This window comes from Carassius carassius, chromosome 48 (assembly GCF_963082965.1).
Source record: "Carassius carassius chromosome 48, fCarCar2.1, whole genome shotgun sequence".
In the NCBI taxonomy this organism is placed as follows: Eukaryota; Metazoa; Chordata; class Actinopteri; order Cypriniformes; family Cyprinidae; genus Carassius; species Carassius carassius.
The window spans coordinates 14,668,138-14,681,226 of record NC_081802.1 but is presented as its reverse complement, the minus strand read 5'-3'; positions in this window follow the sequence as shown (position 1 = coordinate 14,681,226).

The following is a 13,089-nucleotide window of genomic DNA, read 5'->3' as shown; positions in this document are numbered from 1 at the left end:
GTTCAATACGTATCTAAATTTACGTAAAAATAACCTCAAATATGTACAGATAGAACGTGTTCTCTGACCTGTCAGTTATCCATAGAAATTTGCTATAGTCCCATCCATGGCGGAGACAGCCTGCTTGGTAGCATGGAGATAGGTCCGTGGTGCAGTGCGGTGAGGCTTCCTGATCAGGAGAAAGGCCCTTGCATCCATCCAGGTCTTTTAGGAGATCAGCCTGATTGGCTTGAAGCACCACCATCGTGTGTAACAAAGCTACAGCCTGATCTGCTGCTGCGTATGCCTTGCAATTTAAACCAGATTAATTTCTGAAGGGGCTTAGATGGAGGGAGCTAAAGAGAGGATCTCTTTTTTTCTAGCTCTTTCTACAGGGGGCATCCTCTCATAGCCACCTTCGCGCATCACCTCGATGTCGGCAGATTTACTCTTATGCCAAAACCAATAGATGCGAGAAAAAAACGGTCTCTTTCATTTCCTTTTGATATTTGTATGGAGATCATACAGAAATGGAAGGCTCACCTGAGCTGGAGGGCTATGGTCAGAAAGATAACGCTTCTCAAGGATCTTTTTTTTTTGTGGCATCACAGCGTCATCTTGTTAGCGCATTTTCATGGCAAGTCCAAACTTTGCTGTGGCATGATCCATAACCTCCAATAGCTCTACATACGCAGGACAGGAGGATTGAGAGGGCTCAGCCTCAGCTTCTTCACCATCCTCAAATATCTCCTGCTTTTCCTGAGTAAAAACCCAGACAGAGCACTAACCTCAGTATCAGACAGTGTTAAAGATATAACATCATCCTCCCGAGGCTTTTTCGTCCGCCGCCATTATGAGTGCGAAAGGCAAAATCCCTCTTTAAACCATTCAGACAGATTCACATGTATTCTCACAAGCTCATTCACCTCCGTGCCTCAGCAATGGCGGGTCTTGAACCGCGGGAAGCAGATTGCTGCCTTTTTTTTTCTTATTATCTTTCGGAAGAGAGACGAATGAGAGCGGAGCTTTTTTCATTGAAAAAAAATGCTCACAATGCACGCAGATTGCCTCCTAAAAGACATCGCGTGTGCGCTCTTCACCCAAACAAATGACACAAAGATCACGTTTGTCATCGGGTGTCAAATAACGCTGACACATTGATGCACACATTGTCTAAAAGCTATACAGAGAAAGATCGCTCTTACCAATTCTTTCAGATGCATGCTTCAAACAGAACAGTCAGTGAAGACGAAGAAGAGAATGACATGTTCTCCCGGTGCCTGTTTATAGTCGCGCCGGTAGTGACATCAGAGGCAGTAATCGGCCAACAAGTTGGTGTTTTCTCAATGTATGCTTCAGACATGGGTCACGACGAGGTGTTCCCCATAGAGCCCCCTAGAGGACGCAGTTCGAAGTTCCCTTGAAAGGGAAGTTCCCTTGTTATTGGAGTCGCTTCAACCCACGATTCAATACGTGATTTAAAAAAAAAAGACTTAGGTACCTCATTTCAGAATACACACACACACACACACACACACACACACACACACGCACACACACACACACACAGTCACACAGACACACATACATATATATATATATATATGATGTGGCTAAAACCCACTTACAATCAGGGGTCAGAAAAATAAGATAAAAGAAAATGACCTTAGGAAGAGATATTAATCAACTATTTTAGTCATAATAATCAGATAAAACAATTATTGAATTAAGAAGTGGTTGCATATGACAAAACTGGATCTAGTAAGCAGGCAATCAAAATAAACAAATTTCAGGAAATTATTTTTTTGGTTAACTGGTTTTTCAGTTTAGTTCCAGATGTAGGCTAACCCAAATGGTCTGGTCTTGAACAATTTGTCCGAATCTGCTTCAGCCTCCTCATTTATGATTGTTGAATATTGACTTTACTTGTGGTGCTCTGTTGGTAGACAACTGATGAGGTTGTTCTTACCAAAACTGGAGCAGTGAAGCATTTGTTTACTTAAAATTCAGCCTTTTTTTATTCAGTGGTGACCTAGAATCTCCATCACACCACATCTAGATGCTCCCAAAGTAGGTCCTGTCAACAACTCCATTTGCAAGTTATATTTTGGACAGTTTGTTGAGGACCATCTGGACTTGTTATACTTTCATTTACTGTAGATTATTCATTCCTCAACACAGTGGCTTACTGCGGAAATGGAAATAGCTTTAAGCAACCTTGCTGCAAGTGATAATGTACAATTAAGAATTATTTTAGTTGAAGAGTTTTGAGTGAGGCACTTGCGTCCCTTCCTGTTAAATTCCAGAATAACGTACACTTTGGACCAGACCTCTTGACATTCTTTAAAGGTCTGGCTACACAAAAGTACAATGATTGTATCCCATGCACCACACTTAGAGATTAAACCAACAACCTTACAATTACCAACTACCACTAAGCCACAGCCATCCCATAATACTTCCCAGCCATTTAGTGCTATGTAATTATCAGATATGGATTTCAGTATTTTGATTTTCAGGAGTCCCAACCCAGAGTTACAAAGTTCCCTGTCCCAACCCTACGGTCCACATACTGAATGCATCTAAAAATTTTACAAAACACAATACACAAATACTGAATGCTGAAGAATTTCAGTCATGTTATTTGTAATGGTAATTCTTCTGTTGATTCAGGATATAACATTAAGGATACACACCTTTTAAACATATTTTTGGTTTCAGTCAAACCAGCTGTCACTACATAATATTCCATTGGCTAAAGATTCTTGTTTCCAATGGCCTGTTGACAAGTTTCTTCCAAGTGCCCACCGTAACAATCAAGAAACACTAAAGGTTTAGGTTTCCTCACCAGAGTCTCGAAAGTAGTAAAAACACAGCAATGTTTTCTACGAAACAACTTCTAGGAATTATTTGGGTACGTCTTGTTACACCAGAACAGTTCTCTATCAATTAAAATAACACTGAACAGTTTGTAGTTAAATTTGTGGAGTATCATTCGCTTAACCCAAGAATTCTCTCAAATGTTTTATGGAGCTTTATGGAAGCAAACACTAAATGATGTAAAGTAAATGATTTCCACTCACAGTTAATATTTTCACTGTTATAAGTATTTGAGCATGTGCGGTACTGTCAATACTGCTTGTTTGAAATTAAGATCAATTGATCAGTTATGATATGCAAAACCTATCAATGGCAAAGTAAATACTGCTGATGTAATAAATATTAAAAAAAAAGATTATATATTAAAACAATAATGGCTTTTACTTATCCAGCATACTTCACCATTGAAGCTTATGACAGCAGAGAGATTAAAAAGCATATTCAAGGAATTAAGGAATAAGCCATGTAATCTTCCAAGTGCTCCAGGGAAGTTCCTAATTACGAGTTCGGAAATTACAACATGATGTTCATTCATTGATTTTTGTCTGAATAAAATGGACTTGCTGGACTATTTTAAACTTTTTTCTCTCATTTTGACTTTTCCAAAATGCTAATGCAGCATAAATAGGTGCACATTAGGGGGAACTGATGTCTTATACTTATGATTTCCATGCTGCAGCAGAGAATTATGGGAAAAGTAGTCTGGTTGCACAATGTTTCCTCTTAATAAAGCAACTAAATTAGTGTTTTCTGGCAAACTTTATACTGTTATTCATTAACAGTGCATAAAATATATAAATTGAATTTGACCATCATCATTCGTAATTATAATGTGTCGGGGGGTGAAGGTCAATCTAATGTGTTCAGTAATGATTTGCCTCATCATAGATGAAACTTGAAGAAAGAGTTTTTAATGGTAATTTTGAAGTGTATGTTGGCATTCATTTGCATGCAGAGTGCAAATTTAACCATTACTACTTTGTTTTGTTTTGTTTTTTTGGAAATTGCTAGTGAATAATTTGATTACTTTATTCATTCTATTTCAAAATCATTTGATTAATGTTCTTCGGCGCTTGATAATGTCATGGAAGTAGCAACAGATCTGTTCTTCCATATTGCAATATACTGTATATCTGAGTGAAACGGATTATTAAAAAAGAAAAAAGTTCATATGTCCTTGCAGTCAATGGTAAAAAAGTGGGGTTTAAATGGAAGTGGACATCATTAAATTGGAAAAGTACATCATACATAATCAGAGAGGTCTGTTGTTTCACTTGAAGTTACATTTTGATTCATTCAATTATGAGATCAGAAAAAAAAAATGTATCCACATACAGTATACTGTTCACAATAAGATCAATGAGAAGAATTTTAGGGTGAATTTCCATTTAATGCAGACTTTAAGGGATGTTTAGGTTTCTCTTTTCCTGTCAAGATACAAAAGCCACCAAAAAAAGTTGCTCTAGCTGTAACTAGCTTGATGATCCCTTTAAATCTCTCTGTAAAAAACAGAATCAGCAAGTGATTTTAATCTATTTACCATCATAAATCCAGGCACGACTTTAAAAACTTTTTATCTTGGAGTGTTTTGAGGAATGGATGGTTCATTGCTATCATGTGTGTTTTTCTTATCTGCAGGCATGACTAATTCCTCAGCTGCTGTAGGCTGATCTGCAGATGTAGTTCATTGCTTGGATTACGATTAGCTATCATATATTTCCTTGCGGTGGATCCAGTAAGTGATGCAGGTTCACGTCAGTGAATGGGCTCTGTTCGTCAGAAGCTTGTTAAACGCCAGCTGTGATGAAGCTGAGCTTCTGTGCGCACTGCTAGTAAAACAGTGGCTATGCATTTATAGTTAGCTATTTCTAGTGTATGAAATTCATTAATCATTTAATCATTCTCATGTTGTGATATGCTTTCATTATATGGAAAAGAGCAGCGTGAACATTATTCAAAATGTCTTCTACATGACACAAGGATGAGTAAATGATGGCAGAATTGACATTATTGGTTTCCTAAGTGCTCCTATTATGCCATTTTGAATATTGCCTTTCATGCAGTGTGTAATGTAGCTGTATGTGAATCTAAATGATCTGCAAAGTTGTAAATCCGAGAGTGCACAATAAATAAAGTTATTGCCACCCAAAAGAAAGAATCAGCTCTGAACAGCCTAAACGAGTCATTAGCAATAAGAATCCCACAGCTACACCTCACTGGGTAACACATTTGCATAATACCCACGTATGATCTAATAAGCCGGCCGCGAACAACTTGACCCTGCCCTCAAACACTGTAGCTTGTTCAAGTCAAGAAGACGCTGTGTCCTATGCTGTGAAAGTAAAATCTCGGTTTGAATCTTAGAACTGCTTTGAACAATTAGTTTGAGAATCGTTGTAAAATTAGGTGATAGTAAATGCATATTTTGAGAAAACAAAAACATTTTTTTAACCTTGCATGAATGTAAACCTATTGTTGGAGACTCTCAAAACAATATTAGAAACCTTAAAAATGGCATAATAGAGGCACTTTATTATATTCCTTTTAGAAAAACAGAAACGCAGTATCTTGAAGTGTTTTTTGAAGTAAGGACAATTCACCCCATCATGTGTGTTTTCTTATCTATAGCCATGACTAACCCCTCAGCAGCTGTAGAGAGACTTTTAGATCAAGGCTTGGATTACTATTAGCTACCATAGATTTCCTTGCAGTGCATCCAGAAAGGTATGTAAGTGGATGTCAATGAGTGAGTTATTAAATGTCTGCTGTGATGAAGTTGGAATTATTGACAAAAATTTTATAGTTGCGTTACAGTCCAGTATTTGTAATGTTGCTATTTTAGGCTTGCCTGCTTTTGGAAAAATGTGGGTGTACATTTTTAAATGAAAAAATAAATAAATTATATATATATAGATAGATAGATCTAAATCTTTATCAATGCATCACAGTCCTGGATCATTTATTGCTCAACCTAATACATGACTAAATAATTTTTTATTTGTTTATTTATTATACTGATTTTTCAGGTGTACAAACTTATTGTACTGAACTGTGAAACTGAAAAATACAGCACGTGTAAATTGCGAGCATACACCTGTAGCATTTTAGTTTTTTCCTGCAATATTGTGCATCTTAATTAAATGTACTTTTTTTGTTCAAAATCCACTTGGCTTATAAATCTGAAGAAGCACATGCTCATTAGTACGGAGCCCCGCAGATGCCATGCAAGAAAAAATAAATAAATTGTGTGCACGATTTACTAATTAGTTCCCTCAATGTACTAAAACGTGCACACGATTTCTATTGCGTTCCCTCGATTTACTATTGCGTTCGCTCGATTTGCTAAATCGTGTGCACGATTTAGCAAATCGAGGGAACGAATTAGTAAATCCTTCGCACAATTTATAAATCGAGTGAATGCAATAGTAAATCGAGGGAACACTATAGTAATCGTGCGCACAATTTATAAATCGAGTGAATGCAATAGTAAATCGAGGGAACGCTATAGTAATCGTGTGCACGTTTTAGTACATTGAGGGAACAAATTAGTAAATAGTGCACACGATTTAGCCTTATATGTTTTCCTGCGTGTCATGTGCAGGGCTCCATACATTAGAACAGGTATTTTGCAAATGTTTAGTTTTTCTGAAATATTGTGTTTTTGTTTGTTTTGGTTCATTCATTTTTTACTTCCTTTGCCAAAGGTTTGATGGTGGCCTTCATTGTCACAGTTCACACCTATTATGGACATAAACAAAAGATACTCCTGCACAGATGGTGTTAATCACTTATCCAACATAACCCTAATGTACCGTAGAGGCACCAGTGGTTATTTAACAGTGTTTCATCAACAACAGAAACCTGGTAGGGAAAGACCCTCTGACTGTTTGAATGTGGTCAGAAGAAATAATTCAACTTTGGCACCAAGTGATGATGAAGCTGAAGCTCGACGACAGTTTTGATGCAAATCTGTGCTTTTTTAATTATTATTATTATTTTTTTATCATCACTCCAGGGTGAGGATGTAGAGGGACGCTTGTTTTTGCAGTTTCATTGTTCCTGTTCCAAAGAGAACAACCTGCCAGTCGTAGGTAGTTTCCAACCACCGTAAGATTGATACGAAATGTCCAAGTGTAGCACCTGCTCCAGCCAGTGGATTTTGTCTTTTTACTTAAACAAATTCCCAATCCTGTTTCAACCGGCTGTCACACCAGAACATTAGCCACTGTCGGTTTCACATGGATGGATGTGGCTGATTGGCAAACGTCTTAAAGGCCTCATATTTGGGTTCATGGAAGGTGTTCTCTCACATGTGCTCTTTGGAATCAATTCAAGATTTTTCCCCCCATTTTGTATTGTGTAACATTAGTGAAGTAAGTCTGGAGATTATATGCTTACAGTGATCTCAGATGTGAAACCTGAAAAATGGAAAACAATCGATACAAGACTTATCACACTTTACAGGTAACAGACAATTGGACAGATGTGTTTATTGGACCATGGAAATTAGTGTTTGCAGACTGACATACACATTAAGTGAAGGTAAACAAAGATAAACAGTCTTTATATGCGACTGGATGTTTATAAGATGTTTTTTGACAAGCAGAAAGGTCACAGAAATCAAAACACACCAGGGTAAGTGAGGGAATTGTTCTGTAAATGACATGATGCTTGTTGTTATGTGACTTTTCATATTTAATTACCTGTAAATCTGTTAAAAAAGCCACAGGAATATTTCGCTCATGTCAAAAAACCTGTATTTTTTGCTACAGAACAACTGGATACCAGGAACTTGCACCACAAAGCTGAATCCATATGAGCAGCACAGCTGTTTTCAACATTGATAATAATCAGAAATCTTTCTTGAGCACCAAATCAGCACATTAGAATGATTTCTGAAGGATCATGTGACACAGAAAAATGGAGTAATGATGCTGAAAATTCAGCTTTGCATCACAGGAATAAATTACATTTTAAAATATATTCAATTATTTTTAAATTGTAATACTATTTCACAATATTACAGTTTTTACTGTATTATTTATTTTTGATGAAAGAACTGCAGCATTGATTGATTGGCATAAAACGTCTCAAGGTTACGAATGTAACCCTGGTTCCTTGAAGGAACGAGACGCTGCGTCGAACGCTTTGTGGAACGTCCCTGACGAGACCGACTCTGAATATCGTGTGCAATCTGTCCAACGGAAGGGCGTGACGTCACGGGCGGGGTCAGGGGCGAAAATCTCATCTAAATGTTGGGAGGGGGCAATAAACATAACATTTCTCACGAGCAAGTTTTGAAGTGGACACCAATAAAACAGGCAAAATTGTACTTAAGGATATGTCTACAGAGAGGAAAGCCTTACTATTGCATGGAGACCATTATCCCTCTTCTCAAAGTTTATTTTTGGTTCAATGAAAAAGCTGACTAAATTGACGAAAACATTCTTCAAAACAATTTTTTTTTGTTGCAATGTTTTTGAAGTTGTTTACACAATCAAGCCACCAAAATACAATGGAATTTGAACTTAACTTCAACTTTTATTTATTTATATAGTACATTTAATAGCAATGTTGTTGCTTCACAGTTATAATTAAAACATGCATATATAAAAACATTTGCCATGCCTAGCAAAATGAAGGCATACACACTCTTAGACATACACCCTCACACAACTGTATAGTGAGATCGGTATAGACGTGAAAGAGGGGAAAAAACAAAAAAAAATAATTATTTATTACGTCAATGATTGATTTGTTCAAAAAGTGGATTCATTCAGTTAGGAAACACCTCCTCAGTGTGTTTCTCAAAGACGCAATTAGTGCTGTTACTGCTGTAGCTTAGTTTTCAACTTTTTTCGTTGGTGAAATAGTGCTAAAAAAGGCAATATGGTGCCTAAAATGCACTTAATATTAACTTCTTGTTTATTAAATTTTAAATTCACATTTGTTATGCTAATATCTGGAGAACAACTGCACTCTTACTATGATGTTTTATTAGAATAAACTATATTAACTGAAATAAACCGACCAGTGTCGGCTCATGAATTTTAAAATAGAGGAGGCAAACTAATTGTATTGGTCTGGGGATCCCTGCCAATTGTTATTATTATTATTATTTGCTTAACCACTTTAAAATGGCTTTTTGGCAGCTTTTAGTCAGAAACCGTAAAGAAAATATATTCAATATCGCTACTCATTATAAATACTTGGTAAATTATCAGCCCAGCCGCACCGGGAGACGTTCAAACCATAGACTGAATAAAAACAGGTTCAAACTAATAGCATCTAATTTATGTCTCTATGATGGTTGGTTGATATTCCAGAAGGGAGGCTAGCATCCTCTGTGTTACTTTTCTCAGCACTCCTCAGCGCTGAAAGTGAACACTCGATGCTGATTGGTTCCCCTGGCCTCTCCCTCCCCTTCTCTTTCACTTTGCGGTTGTAATTACATCAGCAGATTCGGCACATTCGCGATAGAAAAGCGGAGCTTTCATGTAATGGTATTACAACTGTGAAATTACAAACAAAAATATATACATTCTGAGACATGAACTGAAATTAATAGTGAATTGTAGTAACATTAAATCTTCCTAATTTTCATCTCAAAATTTGGGGGAAACTGTGCCTCCTCTGCCTCACCCGACGAGCCGCCACTGAAACCGACTAAATCATAATGAACGCGGGAAAATCTAAATGCGCAACCGCACTAGTCTAATCTAACGTACAAGACTTGTACATGCGTACACTATGGGTGTGTGTAAGACGTTATTAAACAAGCTAGGTAAACACCTGTATAAAACGCCTGTTATAATCGCTAACAGTGCAGACTACATCGGTGACAAAAGTAAATTGGTACACAATAATATTTTTTGGACACGACTTATTAATGACTCAGCATCATCTATATTAAAGAGAAAATAATCACGTCATCCGATGTTTAATGTGAATAAAGTAAGCTAGACTTATGGAGTTCCACAACAAATGAAACACGTTGTTTTCTCGCACCGGACTGTGTGTGTCTGTGGTGGTGAGGTAAAAGCGCCGGCAGGGGTGCCGGGATTATGGCTCTGCGACGCAGTGTCTCGTTCCTTCAAGGAACCAGGGTTACATTCGTAACCTTGAGACTTTCCTTTTCAGGAACTCGAGCTGCGTTGAACGCTTTGGGGAACGATGTGCCCACGCTGCCAGACTTCCAAATCCCTGCCTAGTGTGTATCTGAAGACCACAGCTAAGGCGAGAAAACAGAAGCGCCCGGAGTGGCTCGCATGTCAAGGTCATAAAATCTGACAAATGTAGAGGGCGTGGACCACCCCGCAGCATTGCAGATGTCCAAGAGGGACACACCTGCTGAGAAGCCTTGGCTCCCAAAGGAAGTGGAAGACCAGAGGACTCATAGGAGACGTTGATAGCCTCGACTATCCAATGACTTAGGGTCTGCTTGGATGCAGGAGAACCCTTTTTAGGAGGACCGTAGCAAACAAGCAATTGGTCGGATTTTCTCCAGAGGTCAGCTCTGTGGACGTATGCGTCCAGTGCTCGCACTGGACACATACAATTTAGCTTCTCCTGGTATGGCTCCCGAAAGGGAGGAGGACAGAAGGCCTGCTGTACGATAGGTTGTGGTGTAACAGAGGGAACCTTCGGAACATAACCCGCTCGAGGGTATAAGAATGCTTTGGCCATACCTGGGGCAAAGTCTAGATAAGTAGGGGCCACCGAAAGGGCCTGAAGATCTCCAACTCTCTCTCTGAAGTGAGGTGATTGCCAGGAACAGGGCAGTTTTAAGTGTCAGATGTCTATCTGAGATATCTTGTATTGGCTCGAATGGAGCTTTACAAAGAGCCTCTAAAACCACAACCAAATCCCAGGGGGGAACACGGGATCGTACTGGAGGTCTCAGCCTCAGCGCACCATGGAGGAAACGTGTAACTAGGGGGTGTCTACCCACTGACTGATCATTGAAAGGGACATGGTTAGTAGCTATGGTCGCCGCGTACACCTTTAAGGTGGAGTGGGTTAACCCCGCAGAGAGCCTAGCTTGTAGAAACTCCAGAACTGTACCAACTGGGCAGTTAACAGGGTCAAGCTGGCGGTCTCTGCACCATGAAGTGAAGAGTTTCCACTTCAGGGTGTACAGTTTCCTCGTAGATGGAGCTCTGGATTGGAGGACGGTCTCAACAACCTCAGTTGAGAGACCGGATTCTATGAGCTGTGCCCCCTCAGGGGCCACACCCACAGTTTCCACAGCTCCGGGCGAGGGTGAATTATCATGCCCTGCGCCTGTGAGAGTAGGTCTGTCCTGATCGGTATCTCCGGGGCTACTAATAATAGATGGACCCCCTCCCGGCGTACTCTCGCCAGAACTCCCGGGAGCAAAGCGATAGCAGGAAATGCGTACAGACGAAGTCTCGGCCAGGTCTGTACCATAGCGTCCAGTCCCAGAGGAGCTGGATGAACTAGAGAGAACCAGAGGGGACATTGCGATGTCTCCTGAGTCGCAAAGAGGTCCACCTGGGCTGTGCCAAACACTCTCCATATCTTCTTCACCACCTCGGGGTGAAGTTTCCATTCCCTGGGCCTCGGCCCCTGCCTCGACAGTATGTCTGCTCCCACATTCAATCTCCCAGGAATATACACTACTCTGAGCGAGAGGAGTTTGCCCTGGGACCACAGAAGGATCTGGTGTGCCAGCTTGTACAAGGGGCGTGAATGCAGACCCCCCTGGTGATTGATATAAGAGACCACTGATGTGTTGTCGGTGCGCACCAACACATGGTGACCTCTCAGGTCTGGGAGGAAATGTTTAAATGCTCGATAGACTGCTAGCATCTCTAGGCAATTGATGTGCCATGTCAGATGGCGACCACTCCACAGACCGCGGGCAGGGTGGCCACTCATGACTGCACCCCAACCGGTGAGGGACGCGTCTGTCGCTAGCGTTACACGCCGACAAGGAGCTCCCAGCACCGGGCCCTGATTCAAGAACCAAGGTTTCTTCCACATGTCTAAGGTAGGAAGGCATCGCCACGTGACCTTGATAACTCAAAGTGGATTTCCCCTCAGGGAAAAGCCCTTGGACTTGAGCCACCACTGTAGGGGTCTCATGTACAGCAGGCCAAAAGGTATCACGTTGGACGCAGCTGCCATCCGACCTAACAATCTCTGAAATTGTTTGACAGTGAGTGACTGGCCCTCTTTGACTCTCTCGACTGATGTGAGAATCGACTCGATCCGAGCAGGAGACAGACGTGCCTGCATCGTGGTCGAATTCCACACTACGCCTAGATAGGTGGTTCTCTGAACTGGAGAAAATACACTCTTCTTGGCGTTTAGTCTCGAACCCATCTCCCCCATATGTGCGAGAACGACATCTCGATGTCGAACCGCCATCTGCTCTGATTGAGCTAGAATCAACCAATCGTCGATATAATTTAGAATGCGGATGCCCTGCATACGGAGGGATACCAGAGCCGCATCTACACATTTCGTGAACGTGCGGGGTGAGAGTGTGAGGCCAAAGGGAAGTACTCGATATTGATAAGCTTTGCCCCCGAAAGCGAACCTCAGAAACTTCCTGTGTTGTGGAAGGATGGATATGTGGAAGTATGCGTCTTTGAGATCTATCGTGACAAACCAGTCCTCAGATCTGATTTGAGCTACAACCTGCTTCACAGTGAGCATTGTGAACTTCAGTGGCATAACTGAGCGGTTCAGGTGACGTAAGTCTAGGATCGGACGCAACCCCCCATCCTTCTTTGAAACTATGAAATACCGGCTGTAAAACCCGGATTCCCTGTCTAGAGGAGGGACCACTTCGATGGCCTCCTTCCTTAATAGGGTATTCACTTCTTGTTCCATAACCAGAGCCTGCCGGGGGCCGACCACTGTCGGTGTAACCCCGTTGAATTTCAGCAGTGGATGACGGAACTGAATGCAGTAGCCTTTTTCTATTGTACGCAGGACCCACTGAGATACATTTGGCAGTAGTTTCTATGCTGCTAAATAATCTACTAAGGGAATCAGTCTCTCGAGACTGACCTCTGGTGTAAGAGGCCCCCGAAGGGGCGGCGAGCATACCAGCTCCGCTACGCTCACGGGGCGGAAATAACTGGGAGCAGTGCTCGCTGGAGGCCGCTGCACCTTGAAACTCTGGCAGGGTTGGCAGACCAACCTCCTGAGGGCACTGAGGTGAGGCGGGCACCGTATAATGAGGTGGACCGCGCTCTA